A 24,467-nucleotide genomic window follows, 5' to 3' on the forward strand; every position below is an offset into this window, starting at 1 on the left:
GGCAAGGACGACAATGAAGCGCAGGAGACCAACAAAATCTGAGGCACATGCAAAACACATTCACTTAAGTTTTTTGCCCGCTTCAGTTTGCTTTTTTTGTTTCCATTTCTTTTTTAGGTCTTCGCTAACGAGCAAAAGAAATGCGCAATGGGACAAAAAGAGAAACGGCAGCATTTTCACTTTGCATGGCTTTTCGTCGGCTGTTGACCACAATTGGGCTCCGGCCGAAGCGCTACGTTTTAAATTATTGCCAAAATATTTTGCGCTGACTCCAATGTGGACCAACCGACGTGCCCATACATCAACGACACTTGTTGGCAACGCGTTTTTCCATTTTTTGATGTCCTGTAACGTGCAATTGGCTACAGGGTATCATAGCCATGCTTGCAAGCACACAAACACAAATTTTCAGTGTTTCGGTTCACAATTCCAACCAATGGAACACTTTAAAACTGGATTCGTGAACCCAGAACCAACTTTTTCCAAGTTCACAATCATTTTTAAAACTTCTAAAAAACACTTTTAAATATATTCTTAATTTACTTGTATTTTTTTTCAAATAGTAAATAAAAATTGTTTTGAGCCTAGCCAGTTTTAAAAAAAATATGTTTCAGTTCTGCATATGGCTTACCTTTTATTTATCAAACCAATCCGGTTTTGTTCATGGAAAGAAGGAAGTCGAACCGTTTCGATTAATTACCGGTTTACAGCCTTGATCGTAGGAAGAAACCTCTGAGTATCTTATTAAATAAAATTAAATTTTTAAGTAGCGGTCGAAATATTGAGATTAAATCTCATAACTTTCAACATAGTTTCTCATAAGGCAAGTCCAATTTATAAAGATCTATCCCGAATATATGGAATAGGCATACTTTTTAAAATAATCTTTGAACTCAAGAACCTGGCTAACACAACAATAACATAAATATTGATACTATCTATGAATTCAAATATCTTCAAATTGATCATATTAAATCCATGACACACCTTACCCCTATTACAGGGCAATTGCTAGTCTGGCACTCTCAAAGAAAAGACTCTTGTTTTTTGTAAAACCTTTTTTTTCGTTACGACATGCAAATGTTACCACGGCAAAGCGCAGTCACAAAGCGAAAAATAACATTGCGGCACTTTAGGCGAACGCCACGTGATGCACGTTAACTTTGACGTTGCACGTGGCCACGCCCTCGCACCGCACCGCCTACAATAGGCCCACACACACACACATTTGCTGTATGCCTGTACCACGCCTCTCGCACAGGCCTCTCGCACACACGCAACGAAAAAAACCACACAATTCTATTGATTGACAGTTTGGCAAAACGCATAAAACAGCAGCATGGGGCATGCGGCGCGGGCAGCGCGGCAGTGTCACAGGAAGAGGAACATCAGCAGACAGCAGCTCAGCCGTGTAGAGCTGCAGGCGTTACTGTTGCGGATGTGCGCTTCGGCACAAAAGAAAAAAAAAAACTGTTTTGTGCAAAGGCAAAAAAAGGCACATCTAAAAAATAGCTACCGCAGAGGGCACTGAAAATGTGGCGCTGCGCTAAGCGTAAGAAAAAATTGTTGCAACGTTCATTTGTAATGCAGAAAGGTGCAAGCGTTGCCTGCGGTGATGACGGCTGGGGCAAGGGCTGTGGCTGGGGGTAGACGTACGGCACAACGGCTTGACACCGGGGCATCCGAATCCGAGTCCTGAGCAGTTTGGCAGCTGCGACTGATAGCGTTGCCTCAAACTACACCATCGCATTTTCGAGGCACAAAACTAATTGACTTGATTGGCGCTACGTGATTTTTAAACACTATCAGCTATCCGCAGAAAGTAGAGAAAACACTGGTAAATCGGTTTCTAATATGCAGTTCGCTTGAAAACTGAATGAGATGATTATACAGTAATGCTGCCAGGGAAACGTTTACAAATAGCAAACAGAGAAGAATAGCTCGCGTGAGAGCAAATGCCATTGAGCGAGAGAGAGACAGAAAAGGGAGAGAGTATAGTACAAAGAAAGAGAGAGATTGAGAGAGAGGCAATAGAATGAAAGAGAAAGAAAGCGAATTATTGAGAAACAAACATAAAAATAAAGAGAGATAGAAAGAGATAGAGTGACAAAGAGAGACTCAGAAAAAAGGAAAAAGTGAATAAAGAACAGTATGTAGCAGGAAAAATCAAAAACAAAGAAAATAATAGAGCTAGTTTATATGCTCAAGTGAGAATAAAGGCTATGAAGAGCGAGAGCGAGGGAGAGTATAATTGGACGAAATAGGGAGATTAAGAGACGGAAAGCACTGAAAAATTTAATAAGACAACATTAATAAACTGTTCATATCCTTTAAAAATTGCCAGTAAAACACCTACAAATGTGCTACAAGACAGAAATGACCTCAATCACATGGCCAGTGAACTAGCAAACCCTTTGGATAAAACATAAACATAAGCCTATCATTTCTATATGTGTATTGCCTGCCATACCCACTTGCTCATTGTATCAACATTGTCATTGTATCAACTGGCCTTCAATTCATCTCAATTAATCATGGTCAGCCTGACAGCTTATAAGCCACTCAGCATGAGAAATGGCAAACATCAGAATACGTTGACTTTATCACAATGCTGAAAGTAAGGAAAGCAACTACAAGTACTTACAACTAATTCATTTTTTATTATGTAAATTAATTTAATCAATTTGTAACAAGTGGCAAAAGCAAACACATGTCCTCACACACATACAGGCACACAGAGACATGCTTATAAAAGTAGCCGTCCGAATTGGCTGCGGGTGGTTGTGGGTGTAAATGTGCACCACCAAGCACCACAAAATTATCTATGTCGCCCAGTTGTGGCTCTGTGAAAAATAAGTGCGTTTGAACAATAACTTATGTTAGTCAAGCGTAAATTGCTTTATTAAATAAAACGCAGACAAAGTAAGCATGGAATATGCCCCAAAAGGACGCACCGAAAGAAGCAGTCCCCAGGCGGGGGGCCAAATAAAAACAAAAAAAATATAGAAAATAACAAAAAACAAGGCGAATCACAGTCCAAGTAAATTGTACAATGTGTACGATGTCACTATGGTCAGAGGCATTCAGTCCTAATCATTGTGCACACACACATGCACAAACACACACTCCACTTGGGGGCGCCCGGGCAAACATAACGGAACTGGGACGAACACACACGAGGAAACAAGGGCTGCCAGCTTTGGTGTAGGGTGCACAGCACACATATGTCGCACACACATTACACACAGTGTGTAAGCTCAAGGACTAAAAGTATTTTTAGCTAATATCAATTTTTCATAGTTCAAAGATTTTTAGCTGGAACACAAAATATACAGCGGCAGATAAAGAAAGGGAGAAAGAGGCAAAGAGCAAGAGAGAGAAAGAAAAATGTGGGGTAATGTGTTGAATTGGGTGTGAGGTATACGTAGAGCCGTGGCCACTTTTTTTCTTTTTCGTTGGCCAGCCAACTACATGAAATTTTCTGGTTTTCTGATTATAAACGATTGCCTGCAGTGTCCTGGCACACACACACGCTCACGCACACACACACACACACACACACACACACACACACACACTCACACACGAGCTGTACACACACTGGCTGAAATTTATGTTGGCATTTAAAATGTAGCCCCGGCAGGCAATGCTCCTTTTGGTTCTTAACCCTTTAGCCTTTGCCTTTGCCATTTTATTTGTACACACTCACACACATGCATATACATACACATGTATTTATATACAAACATATATGCGCATATTACGTATACGTCGAGTGCGCCAGTGCATTGACAATGCCGAAGATTTCGCAGCAGTTTCGCTGCAATTGTAAGTGAAAATTTATAGTCAATACAAGAAGCCAGCTGCGGGCAGCAGTCGGCAGTTCGCATTCGGTAGCATTTTCAATTTCCCCTTCCCCTCCCTCCCCCAGCCACACACACCCTGTTGCAATTGGATGAGCTCAAGCCAGGTGCAGGCAACTCCTTGTCAATGTGCGGCTATTGTAAATTCTCGTTACTCGTGTTACACTTTGCCAACGGCTTGAATGTCACTCAGTGCTAACTTGGCTAACTGGCAGCTGCATTGTTTATGCGCCGCCTCACGAAAATGGCGTCAACATTTTCCAACTCCACTAATAGAAAATTTATTTGGCCTGCAACCATCCAGCACACACACAAATTTTGTGTGGAGGCTCAGCTTCGATTAGGGGTTTTGGTTTTCATTTTGGATCTTGCATTGTTATTGCATCAGTCAGACAGAGCTGATGGCTTTCGTTATGTGTGCCTACCAGGCCCTGGCCAAGATACTCCGAGATACTGAATTCAATTTGACCATTTACCAATTTACCAAATTACCATTTATCCACTGAACCAAGCTAATAACACCGCTTAACAAGTTTTGAAGTTTAGTTTTCTTTTAAATATCATTCAGAAAATTATTTTAAAAAAAATTCTCGCTAGAAATAAACAATGCATAAAATATCCTTTCCTGTTTATGGAATTTTTAAATACCTCTTCTGAATTGTATATAAAAAATGTAGCTTTTATCAAATATTTTACTGATATATTTCGAGTAGCCTTCTCTGGTGCATCTGTCATCATCCCTTTGGATGTGACGGACTTGAAGATACCCTGAGCCCTGCATCAAGCTGACATGGCAAACATTCTAACCTCCCTTCTACGCAAATATACGAACAAAATGCAATTTTGAATAAATTCGGTGTATATAGTCCGATCCTTATGAAATTCTCAAGGCTTATATATGGCATACAAAAGTGTGTATAATAAAAACACTCTTGGGCAGAGACTGTCAAGTTTTTTGTCCGCTCAAGAGAAATGGCCGCCTAATAGAGAAGGAATGGGTTTGGCCTGATTCTTAGTGGTTCGACAGAAAACGACCACCCAAAAAGGGTGTTCGCCTAATAGAATTGCACGGTAGGAGAGTTTTCACTGTATATACAAAAGCGCAAGGCTACACCTTTGAGATTAAAATTTTATATATTTTCGGAGCGGAAGATATCCACAAAGTGAAATATTCTTAATCTGTATATACTATACGAGAACCTTCAAAACATGCTTGATATATTTAGCTCAATCTTAAAGTTATGGCTAAATGTGCGATTTCTCAAAATTGATAATGAACTCTATTATGAAAATGGGTGAAAATTATAGGCCCGTCAAAAATAAATTCTCAAGCTTTTGTAGTGTCCGAGATTAATGTGGTCACACAGATGGATATGCGGACGGACAGACATACGGACATGGCGAGATTACCTTAGCTCATCGCCCTGATCAACAACACATATAAAGTCGGAGATGTTTTTCTCTGCCTTTAACAGAGATTTTCCCAATAATTTTATAACGCTCTTTATCTATTTTTCTGGGCATACAAATTGAGATTTAGGTGCGTATGATCAATATTTATTTTGAAAAAATGAATAGAAATAAAGCTCCACGAATTTCGTACCACAATCTTTATATTTAAATAACCAATAACAGTTCAGAGAGAAACCTTTTTATGGTTTTTTATATTATTTGATTAAGAGATTGTTTGAAATTTAAATTAATGCGTAGATCTTTATTTAATTTAAAATTGGAAAATGCGAAGAGGTTAGATTCGAAGCAAATGGCTGTGAAAAGTCATTGCAATGCATCGAAGCGAAAGACAATTACTATTCTTGGTACTACTATTATTCTTATATAACATACAATTTATATAATAAAATTTACGGCTGTAGCAAAGACATGACAACAGGCATGGGGCTGCCTGTGAATGAAGCCCGAATCCTTGTTGTTTAGTTTTCTGTGCTGCTCACATGCGGTTAAATAGTCAATAGATGATAACCACACACAATGTTTGTGTGTTGATCAGTGTAATGAAGCTTGCTGCGAAGCCAAAAATACTCACAGTTTTCACATTGACTAACTAACTAAGCAGCCAGATACTAACTGTCTCTGTCACTCCCAAACTATCTCGCTCTTGAGCACTGCAACAAACTGATGTTGGCTGCTTTTGTTTTCTGTGTTGTGTGTGTGCGAGTGTGTGTGTGTGTTTGTATGTTTTAAGTGTGTGTTGTTGTTGCTGGTTAGCCGCTGCCTTGATACGGTTTTTGGTTTATTAAATTTGTGTGCGCTTCTTGTTTTCTGTATAATTGCGCACAGCCATTACGTATACGCTCTGTGGAGCATTTTGCAGTGTTTACAAATGAAATTGTAAACTGGCTGCGCAAAGAGCCAAAGAGCTGAAAAATAAGGGCAACAACAAAATTAATTTTTCTCTTTAGCCGCAAAATTGAAACCGAGCGCCAGGCGGCAAGCGCGTGGCAAATTTACACACCATTAAGTAGTTTACACACAGGCACACACACACACAGAGGGAGAGAGGGGGTGTAAGAAGAAGGGCGAGCGAGACAGACAAGGTGTGGCGCAGCAAGTGGAGCAATAAAAGTGTGCCACACACACAGACGCGCACACGCACAACCGTCGTAATTTGATATTTCGCTGTTGCAAATGGCAGCATGTGTTGCCTGATGGCGCGCCTAACAGTGGCATTAAATCCAAAAGGAAGCTCTAATATAATAATACGCAAGTGTGTGTGTGCGTGGCTGCGAGTGTGTGTGTGTGTGTGTATTGAGCCTGTAAAGGCAAACTATTCAATCCGCTCATTTCATTAAGTTACGCACAGCACTTGAGGCTGGCGTGCAGCATGGCGTGTGCGCAATGTGTCGCTCGATGCGCAGCATAATGAAGTGACACTCGCGTGGGTGTGCCTGTGCGCGTGTGTGCGTGTGTATGTGTGTGTGTATTTGTATTGATATGCTAATCGAGCAACGTGTTGGCCAGGCCATGTCCAACAGCCGTGGCAACACGTGACTTGCCTGTGCTGCTGCTGCTGCCTTTTTGCTTAATGGCCAAGACAAAGCACAGCAAATGGCAAAAACGCGCTGGAAATGTTGTTGTCACTGCTATCGTTGTTGTTGTTGTTGTTTGTGTTGTTTGTGTTGTTGTTGTAGGTGGGCTGCACTATTAAGCGCATTATTTAGTTTCGCCCCGAACAACAACAACACGTGAAGCGCACAGATAAGCACGTTATATCGTGTAATGGGCCGCCCGAACTGACCAAGGCCTGTCTATGCCAGCGCCTGCCTCTGTCTGGGTGTGTGCAGCGAGTGTGTGTGTGTGTTTAGCACACGTCTAAAGTGCCCTTAAGTGCCTGGGGATCTGTGTGGCATTACATGCTGCGGCGTCAGTGGCATTGACAAAGCCACATAAACGCCAACACCTACCAAACACGCAAACAAAAACAGTTCGAGAAACGGGCGCAGCTGGCATTGTTGTTGCCCCCGCTGTTTGTACCCTGTACTCATTGAAAATTGGTTGAAAGGAAAGGGTATATTGGAATTGTCCACATGATAACCATCAGTGTCAGAGACAGATTTCGATTTCTACCCACTATATTTGAACTAAATATCGGCATTTTATTTAAGCACACATGGGAGATTGCAAACTCAAAAGACACCGAAACTAAACGTTTTTAAGCGTACACAGGGTACATTTATTTAAAACTATGCATTACTTACCCCGCCTAACAAGATCGATAAATATCGTCTGCTGGAATGGGTTTTGAAGTATGTCTTGTAAATAACGAGAGCTAAAGACACCAAATTTTTCGGCAATGTATAAGCAGATTGAGAATATTTCACTTTATGAGTACCTACCCCCGGTATAGAGGGGCAGGGCATGTCCTAGTCGAGCGCACTCTATTGGAGTCGTCGTACTTTTTGCTGCCGCTGCTGTAGTTACCTGTACTAGCTGGACATTAGCGTGCGCTTTCATTTATTCGATTAAAGGACAAACATTGCGCAGTTTAGCCGCAACCAGCAACACCCTTGCGCTAAACATTTTGCTCGTCTATTTTGCGGCTTGATTGTAAATGCTTCAAACAAGGCACCCCAAACAAGAAACATTTGTTCGCATGCTCGATTGACAACAGGACGTCTTTATGTGAATTCATGACATAAAATTATATGTATATATATATATACACATGTGTGTGTGTATATAGTCTTTGCATATCCGACCATCTAATTAATTTGTGGGCCCGCAGCAAGTTATGGGTTTTAATAAACATAGCTGCTAAGCCGGGTTGGTTGGCGGGGAGACCGTGAAAAGAGAGAGAGAGATGGGGGCATAAAAATAAAAGCAAACGACGTAGCGAATGCAATTTCGTCTTTTCTCTGGCAAGGACACGCGTATTACTCAAAAAGGAATTAACTGCGGTCCAGTCCCCATCCCGACCAAAACAAGCTTCAAGCAATGGTCCAGTCAAATCAAAAAGTAGCCAGGACTTATGGCATTTGTTGTTGTTGTTGTTGCCGCTCGTTATTGGGCCGTGCACGTTAATCCTTAAATCTGCCCAAGTGCTAGCGAGTGCTGCCAATGGGAAAAAAACAGCAGATTGTTTGCCTGAGACGAGGACAAGGACTCAAAGCACCATACGCACACACGCACACACACATAGGCAACACATTGAATGGCAGTGCGTATACGCCGCATTGTACATACTTTGTACATTGTGCCATGGCGTATACGCAATATGGCTCCACTTTCGTTTTAATATGAATGCTAATAGGCTAAGTCTGGATTTCAGCACAACTTGCCCCGCACCCAACCTCGCCCCCTCGTAGTCCTTAAGCCTAGGCACATAGCTCGAAATGTAATTTCCCACAATTTTTCCTCACTTTGCGTACAGCCAGACAAAAGGACCAGTTGGTGCATGAGAGGAGCCTGGTGGGGCACACAGGATGCGACTCTGGACAATATGGCACTGAAGGCTACAACGCACAATGCCCGGGACCATTTTTATCGCTTTTCATGAATGCTGCTGTGACCGGCTTATGTTTTGCAGTTAACCAAAAGTTGGAGTCAAGGCAGGCGGCCTGAAGTGCCTGCTGCTCTTCATGCTGCATCCCCCCAGGATGATGCACGTTTTTCGGCAGCAGGAGTATTCCCATTGCCATTACTTGTATCGCTTGGTCTTCTTGTTATGTGTTCGCCATTTAATATGGCTTAACTTGCCCACCCTAATATAGAGATGGACAAGTATCGGAATTAGTCAGCATGACACTACACGAACACGCATACAAATTGTGGACACGACACGGCGTTTCTACAGTGTATGAATAGGTTTTGATTTTTAAATTTATATAAATTGAATTTCTATATCTCTATATATAAAACTGTTTGTCCTGACTGACTGACTGACTGACTGACTGACTGACTGACTGATTGGTGATCAACGCACAGCCCAAACCGTAAGAGCTAGGAAGCTGAAATTTTCACTGTAGTTACCTTATGTAATGTAGGTGCACGTTAAGACGGGGTTTCGGGAAATTCCACCCGCAAGTGTGGAAAAATCGCGAAAAACGTTTGTATGTAACTTTTTTGTTTACCATCCGATCGACCCCAAACTTATTTTCAGAGATCTTTGTTCAAATTCAGTTGAGGCGTGTTTCACACTTTTCGAAAAATACGTTCCTCCTTGGTGGAAATGGAGGTCAAAGATTTGGTGGGTGACGTTTCGCGCTCAAATTCATTTCCAGAGATCTAGAAGAAAAATCATTTGATACGTGTTTCACACTTTTCGCAGAATTCAAACTTCTTCGGGGGGAATGCGATTTAAAGATTTTTTGGGCGAAGTTTTAAGTTGTGTTCGATTTGCTTCAAACTTATTTTCAAAGCTCTACATAAGAATTTAATAAATACGTATTTCAGCGATTTGGGAAATTCCACCCGCAACAGTGGTAAATTGGCGGAAAACGGTTGTATGAAAGTTTTTTGTTTACCATCCGATCGGCCCCAAACTTATTTTCAAAGATCTTTGTTCAAATTCATTTGAGGGGTGTTTCACATTTTTCGAAAAATACGTTCCTCCTTGGTGGAAATGGAGGTCAAAGATTTGGTGGGTGACGTTTCGCGCTCAAATTCGTTTCCAAAGATCTATAAGAAAAATCATTTGAGACGTGTTTTACACTTTTCGCAGAATTCAAACTTCTTCGGGGTAATGCGATTCAAAGATTTTTTGGGCGAAGTTTAAAGTTGTGTCCGATTTGCTTCAAACTTATTTTCAAAGCTCTACATAAGAACTAAATAAATACGTATTTCAGCGATTTGGGAAATTCCACTGCAACAGTGGTTAATTGGCGGAAAACATTTGTATGAAAGCTATTTGTTTACCGTCCGATTAGTTTCAAAATCATTTCAAATTTGTTTGAGAGCATTGATTTTATAACATACGTGCCACGGGCCAGGCCGGGTTATACCCGCTAGTATTTTATAAGTCAAGACGTAAGTATTTTTAATACATTAAGTTATGTTCCTTAATGTTTAATTACGTATTAAGTCGTGTCGTGTCAGTTTAAGTCTAACTAGGTTGATTTCTGAAGTTGTGATTAATCGTTGTCTTTTGTCGAGTTTGAATTCTTAAAAATCAATCTGAACGTGCTAATGCATGTGTTAAGCTTTGCTTAGGCGTATTAAGTTACGTGAAGTCGCATTAGGTCGTACTTAATTTTATATAGTCTTGTAAAGTTCAGCAACGTAGAGCGTAATCGTGTTTATTTAGGTGTGAAGCTGTGATAAATCATTATAAGCCTTGTTTAATTAATTCAAGTCTTCTTAAGTTGACTTAAATTGTGACAATTACGTTTGTTCATGTTGGTTTGTGTATGGTTGACTTTCTTAATAGATCAGATGAAAGAATAGATTGTAAATCCTCCAATAGATTGCAAAAACATGTTTTGCTAACACGAACGACACGTGATAAGCTTCTGTGTGCCTTAGTCACGATTAAAAACACGGCACGCAGACAGCTCCAAGTCTACACAACTCACCTACACAGCATCCACAAGCCTGCTTTTGTTACATTATGCAAGCGAGACTGACCCACATATATATATAAGTACATACACAAACTGATTGGACGCAGTGTAGCACATTTGAATGCCAGCAGATCTTTGTATATGAACAATCTTTGGCCGTTAACAAGCTTGCACTCTAATATAACACATTGTTGTTGCAGCTTTATATATAAATATATATACATATATATATACAGTGATGTTTATCAGTAAATTTACGCCGTGTCGAATCGACTGCCGTAATTGGCTCTCGCAGTGCGTTTTGAGATTGTTTTGTGCCTCAATTTCAATTTGAGATAAGTGACATTTCGTTGCATTTTAATGAGGCTCATTTCATTAATGTTACAGCTGCTAGCTAGCTGGCCTGCCTGGCTTTTGGCCTTGGCCCCGGCTCCGACTTATCGCCTGAGTCGTAATTGAGTGCTAAATTTTGTGCTGTGTCTGCAAGAAAATGTGAGAGCATGGGTAAGACAAAGGACATCAATGTCCTGGCTAAACATTTTTTGTCTAAACAGCGTATTTTACGAATGCATGGAATAATTCGACAAAAATACGAAAACCTACTTAAATAATTCCGAGTGCTGCCTCGCACAGGTCACCAGCCAAAGGGGCGTAAAACTTTTAGCATTAAAACCAGCCGCAGCAGCAGCAACAGCAGCAACAACAACAACAACATAGTAAAAGACCGCATAAATGCTACATGGCCTTTTTTTTGTTATTTATTTTTTTTTTTTTTTTTGGTTGTTCACAAACAACTTTAAATAAAAATCTTTTTTCAGGGTAATGAAACTGCAAAAGGCAAGCCAGGACAACAGACAGCCCAAACAGGATGGCAGGCAAGCAGGAAGGGGAGAAGGAGGGCAAGCGTGGGCTGGGTGCTGAGCAGGAAAGCAGCCCAGTCAACCTGCATGGGCTACACCTGCTGACAAAGACATTTACTCAAAAAGTTTTGTCGGCGCAAAATAGAAGGCAACAGTGGCAACGACAACGAAAACAACAATAACAACAATGAAAGTTAAGCGCACTCTAAACAAAAACACACGACTAGCAGATACCCTCGAAGCAAAGCCTATATATATATATATTTATATTGAATTAATCAATATAAGAAAATCAGTTAAGGCATGTTTAAATTTGAATAGTATTTTCTTATCTACGATTCACATTTATGTAAATAATATTAAGGTGGGTATTGTTTTAGTATCTCAAGCAATTAAAGTCGCTGAGTTCAAAGAAGTTTGAATCTGTAACTCCTTTAACTTCTATAATAAAACAAGCCTTGAACCAAAGGCTTAAACTAATAAATATTGTCATATTCATAACAATTACTGGAGTACGAATATCAGGTTCACAGGCAAAGGTTCTGACTTATGCCGTGAGCGAATAAACTAATCTTCGAAACTATACCTGGCCTGTGAGAGTCAGATTCGCTAGCCTATTTTAACGGAAAGTTTGAACCACCAACTTCACCACAAACCCAAACTGTAAGCATTTTATTTGGGTTTGCAGTCATGATTTACCTGATTTAATACAGAAACATTTCAACCGCATGTCGACTATCGCAGACGACACACACACTAGCAAAAGTTAAGAATAGCCTATTAAGCTTGAAGGCTACAGGGTAGAATAATAATAACAACAACGGTTTACGATGGCATGACAAACATTTCTGGCACAACGCCCGCGCGCTTTCCCCATTAAAGGGAGGTGCATAAAAGGGCGCGTGTTTTCATTACCATCTTGGGCGACGGAGGGTAGCTCACAGAGTCTTTAAAACGTCAAGTAGGAAAGTAAGGAAAGTCAAGGATACCGTCAAAAGACGCCTGGTGCCACTTTCTTTCACTTTTCATTTCACTTTTTGTTTTTGGTGTTTTTTTCCACCTGCTTTTTATGTCTGCTTCATGCCACATAATTTGGTTGCAGGTGGAGCGAAAGTGTTGCCAGTTTTATTTTTTGGCCTTTGTGGGCCATGTTTTTGATTTTCCGGTTGCTGCTCAACTAGATCATTAAATATTTATTGTTTGTGTGTGTGAACGATTAAATATGTATACGAAATACTAACTAGTTGCCCATTTAATTTATTGAAATTAATAAAACTCATTTCGAGCGCTTTCAACTATTGAACCCAAGCAAATAATCAACTCTGCTGCCAAATAAAATTATAAATACATCTGGCAATCAAATGTGAAAAATGAAACTCAATTTCTTCAGTTGCTCAACATAAATGAAATATATTCGAACATAGAGAGCCAAACAGTTTGTTGAATAATTCATGCGCAAATTCCAATAAAATTATTCATGATTTTCTCTCTATGCGGAAAAGTGGAAAACTAATTTGGTATTTAGTTTTCACTAAAAGCAAGTAGCTGTTGTTATTAAATAGATAAGCCTAATTAGCAGATAATATGAGCGAAAATTTAAGATAGGTTTTATTGAAAAATTATGCTTAACAGCAACGAGTATGCCCCAACCTCGTCAACTTTATTGCTTCAAATCTTTATATAAATATAGAGGTATTAAGTACTGTGGGATATTGACAATGAAGGGGATTATTGAAATGGCCACTATAGGGTGCTTAGATGATTCGCCTCGATAGGTCGCAATGGTGCCACATTTAGAGGCGCCTCTCCGAGATGGGGTCAGCCAGGAACCTGGCTGCCGCAGCAGCTTATCGGCGTAGCAGCGGCTGAAGAAGTTGATCTGATCTCCGACCTTTGTTAGGCAGAGATCGCGTTCGATAGCATCGTTTGTGACGTACCATGGGAGGCCGGCCAACTTGCATGCTGCCTTGGCTTGGACTGCTCTTATTCGATGCAGTCGGTGTGCTGACGCCGTGCTCTTAATTTGGTCTACAGTGCATATTAGTCTGTCTCTTTTTATGAAATTTTGTCTAGTTGAGCTGCTGTCTCCTTCTTTTAAAAACGTAAAAATTGATTAATATCGGAATATATCATCATATCATATCATATGGCATAATTATATCATATAGCTCTTAAAGCAACATTTCAAAAAAATTATAATTTAACATTGATTTTTTGTTTATTATTTTAATTAATCACAACTTTATAGACAAACAAAAGGAAAAGAGATATACACTTAAATTTAATTTAAAAAAAAATTAAGCCTTTTTATGTGTGTACACACACACTTTATGTTTTGTTTGGACAAATATTTAATGTTTGCAAATATTTGGATATTTAATCTGTCTATAAACTAAATAAAGGGGGAAGAAACTATTTAAAGTTAATAAAAAATATATTTAAATGAAATATGTGAGTGCACAGAACCAAATAATTTAGCATGTGAATCTTAAAACAAATATTTGCATATTCACACAGATTTACGCACACCCACACATAGGGACATGCATACATGTATACACGCGCGTGCGTGTGTGTGTGTGTATGCGTGTGTGTATGCGCGTGTTTATGTGTGTGCGGTCATTAGCCATGGACACCATCGTAATGAGACGAGTGAAATTCTATAACAGGGGCTTACAACTTAAGCTAATTACGTGGTACACGTGAGGCTATGATTTAGCGTTTAGCATTACAATTAAAGGAGCTCTGCATGCGTTGTAGATGCGGGCGGTCTGGGGGAGATAACAAAAAAAAGGCTTATCATATCAAAAGCGGCACGCAACCAGAAAGTGGAGTAAGCTATATTATAATGGCGACGAAAACGGCGATAGCTAAACTAATGGAAGCATCCACTACTGAAAGATGCCCTTTAATCAAAGCTAAAAAACAAATTTGGTCTTTTATTGAAATTTTCAGGTATCCTGTTCAAATAAAACGTTTAATTGAATGTAACCAAAAAGTTAATTCTACACAACACTTACTTCAGTCAATCAGTCAGTAAAAGTCAATCACCAGCCAGACAATCAATCGACAACCAGTCAGATAGTCAATCAGCCAGTCAATTTGAAAATCAATAAGTCAGTCAATCAGCCAGTCAATCAATCAGCCAGTCAATTGATCAGTCAACCAGTATAATCAATCCGTCAGTCAATCAACCAGTTACTCACCCAGTCAATCAATCATTCAACCAGGCAATTAATCAGTCAATTGTCAGTCACTCAGCCAATCAGTAGGTCGATCAGTCATTTACTCAGTCAATCAGTCAGTTAGTCAGACAATCAATCAGCCAATTAATCAGTCGATCATAGGTCAATCAGTTTCCATAAGCCAGTCAATCAATTAGCCACACGGTCAGTCAATCAGTCAGTCAGTCAGAATAGGTAAATATAGATCATCATCATAAATCATCTTGGTTATAATCTATTTTTTAAGAGACTTAGATAAAAATTGTTAAAAATACAAAAATATAATTCGTTAAGATGAAGAGTCCTGCCAGTTTAGCCACAATCCCCATTTTTCATTTGCAGGGTATGCAAAGCACAAATGGTTGCACAGAAAAGCTTGCAAGGTTCTTGCGTGCAGGCGGCAGCATGATGCCATAGTGGGCAGGCTGAAGTTATAACGCCCCGGCCGCAGCCTAACGAGCCGCTGTGAGCTCGTGCTCCAAAAGTGCAACAATTAAATTTAATTACGAGTGTCATAAATATGCCAAACCATACCACAAGCACACACACGCACACATAGAGCGAGAATTGCAACGACAAAATAATCAAATAACATGCAGCAAAAGGAGGTAAGGGGCGCGGCATTAAGAGGAGTTGGAGCAGCTGCAGTTGCCGTAACCCCAATTGCAAGTGAAAGCCTCTCGGCCGAAATTCTAACCAAAAAGCCAGTGAACCAGCGTGTAAATTAGCAGGGCACAAATTAATTATTCAAAATGTGCACCACTTGAATGACTAAACAGAGAGAGAGAGAGAGAGAGATAGCCAGAGAGAAAGAAGGGGAGAAATAGTGCAGCACGTACGCATGCAGGAGGATGAGCTACTTTTGCAGTGGGTGTTCGTGTGCGGGAGTGTGCAGGTGTGTGTGGGTGTGTGTGCGTGTGCAACTGCAACTGGTACGCCTAATTAGGCATAATTAAGCGGCTAAGCATAGATTTTGGCCCTGGCAATGTTGGTGGCACGCACACAACGCAGATTTGCATTCACTTTAGTATTTTACAACTGGGACTGGAGCACAGCCATAGAATCATGGACCAAATCGGCGCGAATTTAAGAAAGAAAGCGAAACAAAAGTATTCTGCAATATATTTACAACTAACTTGCTCAAATGGGATAGAAAGCGTTTGTCAAGCGAGTGTTCCCAAGACACCAAGGGCTAGTAGAAGAAGGTGTTTATTTGAAAATGAGTTCCTATAATAAAGAAAATATACATATACTTTTTTATAAGACATTGGCTTCAGCCTTAGCCAACTAGTGCAATAAAAAGATGGTATCTAGATACCCTTCAATATGCAAGTCTACTTAAGCACAGAAGCAATCAAAGCTACAGACTTGGCTTTATGAAATCAGCAAATAATACTGAGTCTATCTATCGGATCGAAAATGTCCCTTTAAACGCATGATAAAAGTAAAAAACCCATTACATTTTATACCGAGTCTGTCTAGATATATACTTCATTAGATCAAAGATGTCCCTTTTATTGCATGAGATAATACTAATACTTTAATCATACTTTAAATTTATTTTTACTGAATATATCTTGATATAAACATTATCAAATCTTGGATGGATCCAATGCTATATAAAATTCGAATACCCTTTACATTTATTTATAATGAATACATCTAGATACATGTTCTTTCAGCACCTTCCATGCATGCTAATATTCTAATACCCTTTACATCAACTATAGCAATATTTAGTACCTTTACAGAAAATTTAACACTGCTATATAACTATGATATACAGACCTTTTTAACTTAAACAAATCTGAAAACCTTAGTAAAGTGTTAAGAAAAGCAAATAAATAATTCAAATTTGAATATTTGAATGAGATGAAAATATAAAAATATAATATATATATACATATTATATAATATCTAAAAAATCTAAAAAATGTTATTCAAGTAAAGCTGAGAAAACTTTAGCAAAGTTTTAAGAAAACCACTGAGGTCATTTAAATTTGAACATTTAACTAATATGAAAATATTAAAAAAGATATAGTAATATATATATCTTCGGGAACTCACTGACCATTTCTGGGCAGGCTATAAATTTACGCCACCGGTTCGGGGATTTCACATTACTATTTCTAAGCCCTGTCATCTTAACATTCTAAAGACTATTAAAAATGTCTTTACTTTTTTCATACCGCATTCACATTCATTTTAATTAATTTTTTTAAATTTGTATGTAAGAAATAGTTTTTCACTACAAATACCTTTCTTCTTATCTATAGACTCTAACACCTCCAACGTGTCGGTGATAAAATAAAAATTGTTTGTATTCTTATTAGGCTTTTAGTTTTAAATGTTGCTATTCTTATTAAATAATTTGGTTGACAATCACTTATCGAATATTAAAAATTAAGTAAATAAATAAGTAAATAGACTTTAAGCTCTCACAAGGGCTAAAAAATTAATTTTAAAATATATAAAAAAATATTTATCTAAAATAAAACTTTTTACCTAGAATAACAAGTGGTGCATGCTTATGATTTGAACGCTTTAAGCCGCTTTCATAAAATAAAAACTTCTTTACAAAGTTTGGCCAGCAAATCAAGTATAATAATATCAGAATTTGTCCTGCTTGACAACGCCAAGAAAATTACAGTCAAGTCTAGAGGTTAAACACAATTTTATGCGAGTTAATATACTTTATCATTAAATAAGTAAACATACAAAGGAACCATTCTCCAACAATTACTTCAAAGACGGATCAAAATACAGGCCCATTAGAAATTACTATGCATATTCAGCTCATTCATAGAACGCACACGTAGTTAAGAAAGCCAACGGGGCGCAAATCAAGATTTTCTTTGTTTATTCCTCTTTTTTCATCTATTTTTCCGGCAGAGCCCTGGAGGAGGTTTTCATATTTGCACTACATAAGTATTTTCACGCTCATTATGCGCTGGCCTGCTCTCAATGGCGCTTAGCGCAATTACCTGGCAGTTACGAGAAGGTGGCGCCGGCTGGGTGGGTGGGGTGCGATGGGTTTTATTTGCACTACGATTTGAGAAACATTTATTTTACTTTCTGCTGAGGAGTAGGGTCCACTTTGCTTTTTCAGCTGGCCGCAAACAAAACGTTCGTGGCTCGGCGTCATAATGAGAGCAAATTTATTGGGTCATTTGGAAAATACGAGTAAAAATTTTCTTGAGCCCTGCGATTTTCTTTATATTCAAGCTCTCTCTCTCTCTATTATTTCTACGCTTTTCGTATGTTTTCCTTTTATATTTTTGTAAAAGAAGTAAACAGTTGCAAAAGAAAAACTGAAGCAGCAGCAGCAGCAGTTGCTTATTATGCCATCTAGCCCCGAGTTCTACTGGTTTTTTAATTAGTCAATAGCCGAAAAGGAAAGCTCCGATAAGAAACTGCCGGGTAGTTATAAAAAGTCTAGAGAGAGAGAGAGGAGGAGAAAATAAAGAGGGAGAGAGTGCGAGACTCTGAAATAAAAATGGGCTGTGGAAGTGAAAAGTGCACGCGTCCAAATGAATTGCTATGGCAATGTTTAACAGTTACTTATAAAAGTATTGTTCACACACACACACACACACGCTCTATTATACGCTCCTTAATGGCCATCGAAAATGGCTTGAATACTTTATGGAAAGCGCGAGCTGGCCTTTACGCACATTTCCAAGCGCACATTTCTGCTGAATAAGTTATTATTAACGCCGAATGTTAAATTGCAATTAACCATTGCGTCCATTTGCTTTTGTTATGCCAAACGCTTATTAATCGCCTGCCAACGCGCATAATGCACAAATTTTGGCAAATGCCAATGGCCAAAATGTTAACAATATTTCTAAAAATCGAACTAAAATTCAAATACCTCAAATACCCTGGACTCAGCTGGCGACAAATGTCGATAAGCTGTATTTTTAATTTAAAAAAACCAATAATAATAATAATTTAACAGTACGATTCAAAACGATTTTTCGTAAATTAAAGAATGCAAAAATATGGTGCGAGAATATTTTTTGTTATCCGCCATGCGGAAAATCTGGTTTAAGGGTTATATAAGAGAGTTCTTGCAGTTAACTTTCCCTTAAAGCTAACTTTCAAGGTCCTAAATAAACAAGATTATCCTTGGAATGCCGCGTCATATTTATACGGCTCATGCGTGCAGTGAATTAGGAACATATTAAAGAAACAAGATAAATTATTATTTATATGTAAAGTCAATTTTCGCCCAATACCATGGCATATATATGTGAATTTAATTTTATTAGCTATCTATATATAGAAAGATTCGATCTGCTTATTTTGACATTAGGACGCATGTAAATTTTATTGAAGATAGGTTAAAAACTTAAAGACTTCCTTTCATAGAAAAAGACAAATTTGACTATGTCAACTGGACTGGACATTTCCAATATTATTATTATTACCAATGTTATTATTACTATTGCCCTCAGCAAAGGTAAACAAATTATGAAAACGATCTTCATCCATTTATCAAAAATCAATACTTATGCAAAAAATGAATGGATTATTGAATTTAGGTATAACAACTAAACTAGCTTTGATCTGTATCAGAAACTTTTAATTTTAATGTTAATATAAGTACAAAGTAATTAATCTAATTCTAGTAATTGTACTGGCATTTATGCTCTCCCAATTAGATTTCTATATATGTATATGCATATATATATATGTATATATATACTATATTTTTCAAATTTGTATATCCTAGACACTTTATCAACAAAGGCAATTCTAACTAGACTTGAAGGTAACTGACATCTGTTATGTTTACATTTATTGAAGTTTTTCTTAGATTTATTAAAAACTGGTAACTTTTTTTCTGTAGTGTATCCAGCTTGCGTTTTGCACTTTTTCAGTTTTTCTACTCTGTTAAATTTGTTTGGATATAATACAGTCAATGGAAAGTATAAAACGCAAAACAAGAGTGCTGTAAACAGAAATTTAATAACAGGAAAACTATAAGTCGATCATTTGGTTTGGACGTTCGATTGTTGCAGCAGTTATTATCGATTGCAATAGGCAAGGCAAATAGTTGGCTGTTGTGTGTGCGTGTGTGTGTGTGTGCTTGCATATTTGGTTGAGTGTGTTGGCCATTTGGACGTTGGCCACAGTTGCCAGTTAGCTCCAATTATTTACATTCTGTCATTATTTTGCAGAAAATCGTTTGCGGCCATGTTTAATTAGCAAAATTCATGTTTGAATGCTTTAAAACAATTAGCCATAGTTGCGTTCACACACACTCACACAGACGGCTTCGAGTTGCAGTTTAATAAAGTGAGTGCCATGAGTGCAACATATGAATACACTCGCACGCATTTTAATGCTCATATTGACTTTAGGCGAACTAATGAAGGCTCTGCATGCTGAGCGCTATTTGGCTCAATAAAATATAAATGATTGCAACTTATATAGCCTGTGATTGCTGTGGCATATGCATGTGGCAAGTACATATTATATAGATGCATTTCTCCTAGCCAGCTCTGCCCCGCCCGCTTAATCAGCGATGGGCGCAGCAATGTTTATTTATTGATGTGACTTTCATTTTGGAAAAGCGGACGACCGCAGCATTTAAGCGGAAATTAAAGGATGCAATCTGTGTCACCATTTATAATGCAACTGCTACAACAAAATGCACAGAGAGCGACAAAGAGAGACAACAAGATAGAGAGAGAGAGAAAGAGAGAGACAGCTACAAATAATAATTTGGTCTCGTCGTTTGGACTGCGCTTTTTGGCTTGATTTATTTTATTTACTCGACCCACAAACAGATTTATTCCCGCCTATTTATAATTTTACGCGCTGATAGCTAACTAATTATAAGCTATAAAGATTTCTTTTATATGTTGGTAGGGTAAATATTGGTAGTTAAGATTTTTGTTTACGAAGCCCTCCAGCCAAACCGATTTCAGCCAGAATCTTCTTTTTAAGATATTGAGTCCCGAGCGTTAACAATTGCTCAAATTTAAACAGAATCTAATTGTTTTATTTTGGATTTGGAAAGATGATGAACCAAGGCTATGTCTCAAAGAAAAGCTAAATTTTGCTAGTACGCGATTGAGAGATACCCTGAACTGTCGATGCTCCCAGCTGGCGTTGCTAAAATTTTAACTTCCTTCTATACAAACATAAGCCATAACACACACACACTCACACATACAGCTGGATATCATACAAGCTGGATTTCGATATCGATTTATATCGATTGCTTGGAAACGGGGCTAGCTATCGATGATCGTTCAAAATTCCGATTCTCTAGCTCTTATAGGTTCTGAAATCCATGCGTTCATACATACGGACAGACGGACGGACGGACAGACGGAAAGACGGACGGACGGACAGACAGACGGACATGGCTAGATCGACTCGGCTGTTGATGCTGATCAAGAATATATATACTTTATGGGGTCGGAGATGCTTCCTTCTGCCTGTTACATACATTTGCACAAATACATAATACCCTTTTTACCCATTTTCAATGGGTTCAGGGTATAAAAAGGGTGAGTCGAATCCAAAAAAAATTAATTTATAAAATGAAAATTGTTTATTATTTTAATTATTTTCCCTATATCTTTGCATATTGCCTACGTATTTCACTTAATACTCGTATATTCTACATATTGGGTATGTGCATGATAATAAAAGAGTTAACAGAAGAATAATTATTATGAGAGACGCACACAAATAACAGACGGAAAAATGAAAACAGAAAATTTATATTCAACTGAATTGCATATTTTCCCAAGCAGTAATTGTGTACTTAACAGACTTGAGAACTTAGGGGTCCGACCCATAAGTTTTGCTACTGCGGCATCATTTCAATTAGTGAAATTATCGTATATGTGCGACTATATGCTTGGGACAATATTATTGTCGTAAATGTAGCCAATTATTATAAAACAGTTGCTGAAAGTAAATTGGACTCATTAAGAAAGCTATAAAAAGATGCCAAGTGCAATGTGAGTTTCTGTTTTCTGGAATGCAAAGTGAACATAAAGCCCCATAGCTTGACAAATGACTTAATCGAATTGAATTAACTGCAGAACTGCAGAAACAAGATATTTAGTTAAAATTAAAGAACGATTTTTTTAAAAAAATTAAATGAGTTAAGCTGCTTTCATAATTTATAAATAGATCCGTCTGTCTGTCCGTCCGTCCATCCGTCCGTCCGTCCTTATGAATGAACGCAAGGATCTCAGAACCTTTAAGAGCTAGGGACTTAGAATTTTGAAGTAAGAGTTTGCTCTCAAAAATAGATAACTTGACCCGTGCTCAAGCAGTCGATTAAAATCAAAATCGCAATCCTGTTTTTTTAAAAAATCTCTTTTGTTTTATTGCCTAGATTCACCAAATTTTACACTTAGCTTCCGGAATATTATATACAGATCAACTATCTTTAACTTTAAAGCTAACGGGGGATGCCCTTCCCGCGGAGCTCCATTTTGTATTGATAGAAGTAGGTTAAGCACACCCGACTAGAGCACTCTTGTTGTTCTTGATTGATTATTAAATAATGCGGCCAATAAAAACTAATAAATCATTTACAAAAAATAATCAAAAAAATTCAGTTAATTTCAAATGAAAACTCAAATGAATTTTTAATATTGATATTCTCTTGACATTGAAAGCTAATAAATCATTTACAAAAAATAATCAAAAGAATTCAGTTAATTTCAAATGAAAACTCAAATGAATTTTTAATATTGATATTCTCTTGACATTGAATATTGCGTTGAGGAAAATTGATGAAATATGAACTATATTCAAATACAATGTCCTTTTTGAGGAATTGCTGGCTTAAAACTTTTTTTTGCTGTCATGTTTATCACCAGATATAAATAAATATATATATATATATGAATATAACAATATATATTTATTTAAAATTTATTTTTTGTACAGCTTCGCTTTTCAATTTACCGGAAAAGCTGCTCGGCAAAAATTTATTGGCAACAAAAAAAAAAGTTAAAATAATGCGGAAAATGCATATCTATTTTTAATTAATTGTTGAGACAAAAAAAATACAAAAAATATATATAAAAACAATCCGTAAAATAAGTTAAAGTGATTGTGCAAATCTCAGAGTTTTATTTCATATTAATTATGCAGCTGAATGATTGCAATTCATGCATTTAATGTGCACAAAAAAACAAAAAAAAAAAAACACAATTAAATTGCGAAAAGCATCATGAAATGGCGGAAAAACAATCAAGTGTTTAATGCACCGAGAAATGTACACCCTACTTATTATTATGATTGATCAAGTGTTGCTGAATGAACTTATAAAGGGTCAATTTTAAATACAATTTATTTATTAATATTTAAGCAATATGAATATATAAAACTCAGTCTTAGGTTATTACGTGCAATACACATGGGAAAATATTTTGACTATATGCAGGTTATTTTTATTCTTATAAAAAAATAAAAAATAATGCTTAATAATATTAAAAAATTGACTGCAAATATTTGTATCATATATATTTTTTAATAATTTATATATTTAATTATTTATTTATTTAATGATAAGCTTGGTCTTACAGTATTTAAAATTTTTTTTTCAAAACAAAATTTTAAACATAGAAGGGAAATTAATCGAACTAAACGATGCGTCTTTAATTTTGTAGGTTACGTATGATACTTTGTTTCAACAAATAATTAAATGTCAACTCCTAGATTGGATACATTCATTCCTTATATGGGTCACATAAATATTAACATTCCATTTAAATTGAGTTCATCCAGAATGTCAGCCTATTGTCCTGGCTGGAATGTTTGGGCTGGGCATTAGGTATGTTAATTAATTTTATACGGAAATAATAATTATAAAAAGATAGCTGATGTGGTAGACAGACCTTGTTTTTCAGACAAGAATTCACAAAAAACGGGGTTATCTTCTCTATAGGTTTTATATGAAGTTTTTAAGCTTATTTCATCCTAAACTTTAAAGTTAATAACAGCAAAACTCAATTTTGATTGAGCTGAAAAAGTAGTCAGCAAGGCTAAAAATGTTTAAAGGGGGAAATTGCAAAGTTTTAGCATAAATTCTACATTGAGTCGAATTAGGTGTAACTAAAAGCCCAAAATATATTTGTATTTAAACTGATTTGGTTAAAATAATAACTTTTTGGAACACTTCTAAAGATTTTGTACGCAGTACCCATTGTTATTCGTTTTCTTTTAAATGATGCAAAAATAATTTGAACCCTATAAAGATTATATTTTTAGTTGGCCAATTTAGTTTTGCTTTGAATCATTTTTAAACATTTTTATTACCGCTGAAAATGGTTCAATAAACAAGAAATATTGTTTTTCTTTAAAATAATCCAAACTGAACCCGGTTCGAGTCGTGAACCGCATAAACGATATATACTTTGTGATTTTTTAACACACACATTTCATATATTAATTAAAAAAGTACACAGCACTTTCAGCTGTTACATGCTACAAGGCAAACCCAATGTATCTCAGCGCACA

At 37.3% G+C, this 24,467-nt stretch overlaps 1 protein-coding gene across 2 annotated transcripts in view; it reads right to left on the reverse strand.

Moving 5' to 3' along the window:
* LOC135440216 (lachesin) overlaps positions 1–24,467 on the reverse strand; it is a 182,976-nt gene that overhangs the window by 157,414 nt on the left and 1,095 nt on the right. The gene's annotated exons all lie outside the window — the stretch shown is intronic.

Source organism: Drosophila montana, unplaced genomic scaffold (assembly GCF_035044405.1).
Source record: "Drosophila montana isolate Dmon_TW-CO22-7 unplaced genomic scaffold, ASM3504440v1 contig_896_1, whole genome shotgun sequence".
Lineage (NCBI taxonomy): Eukaryota > Metazoa > Arthropoda > Insecta > Diptera > Drosophilidae > Drosophila > Drosophila montana.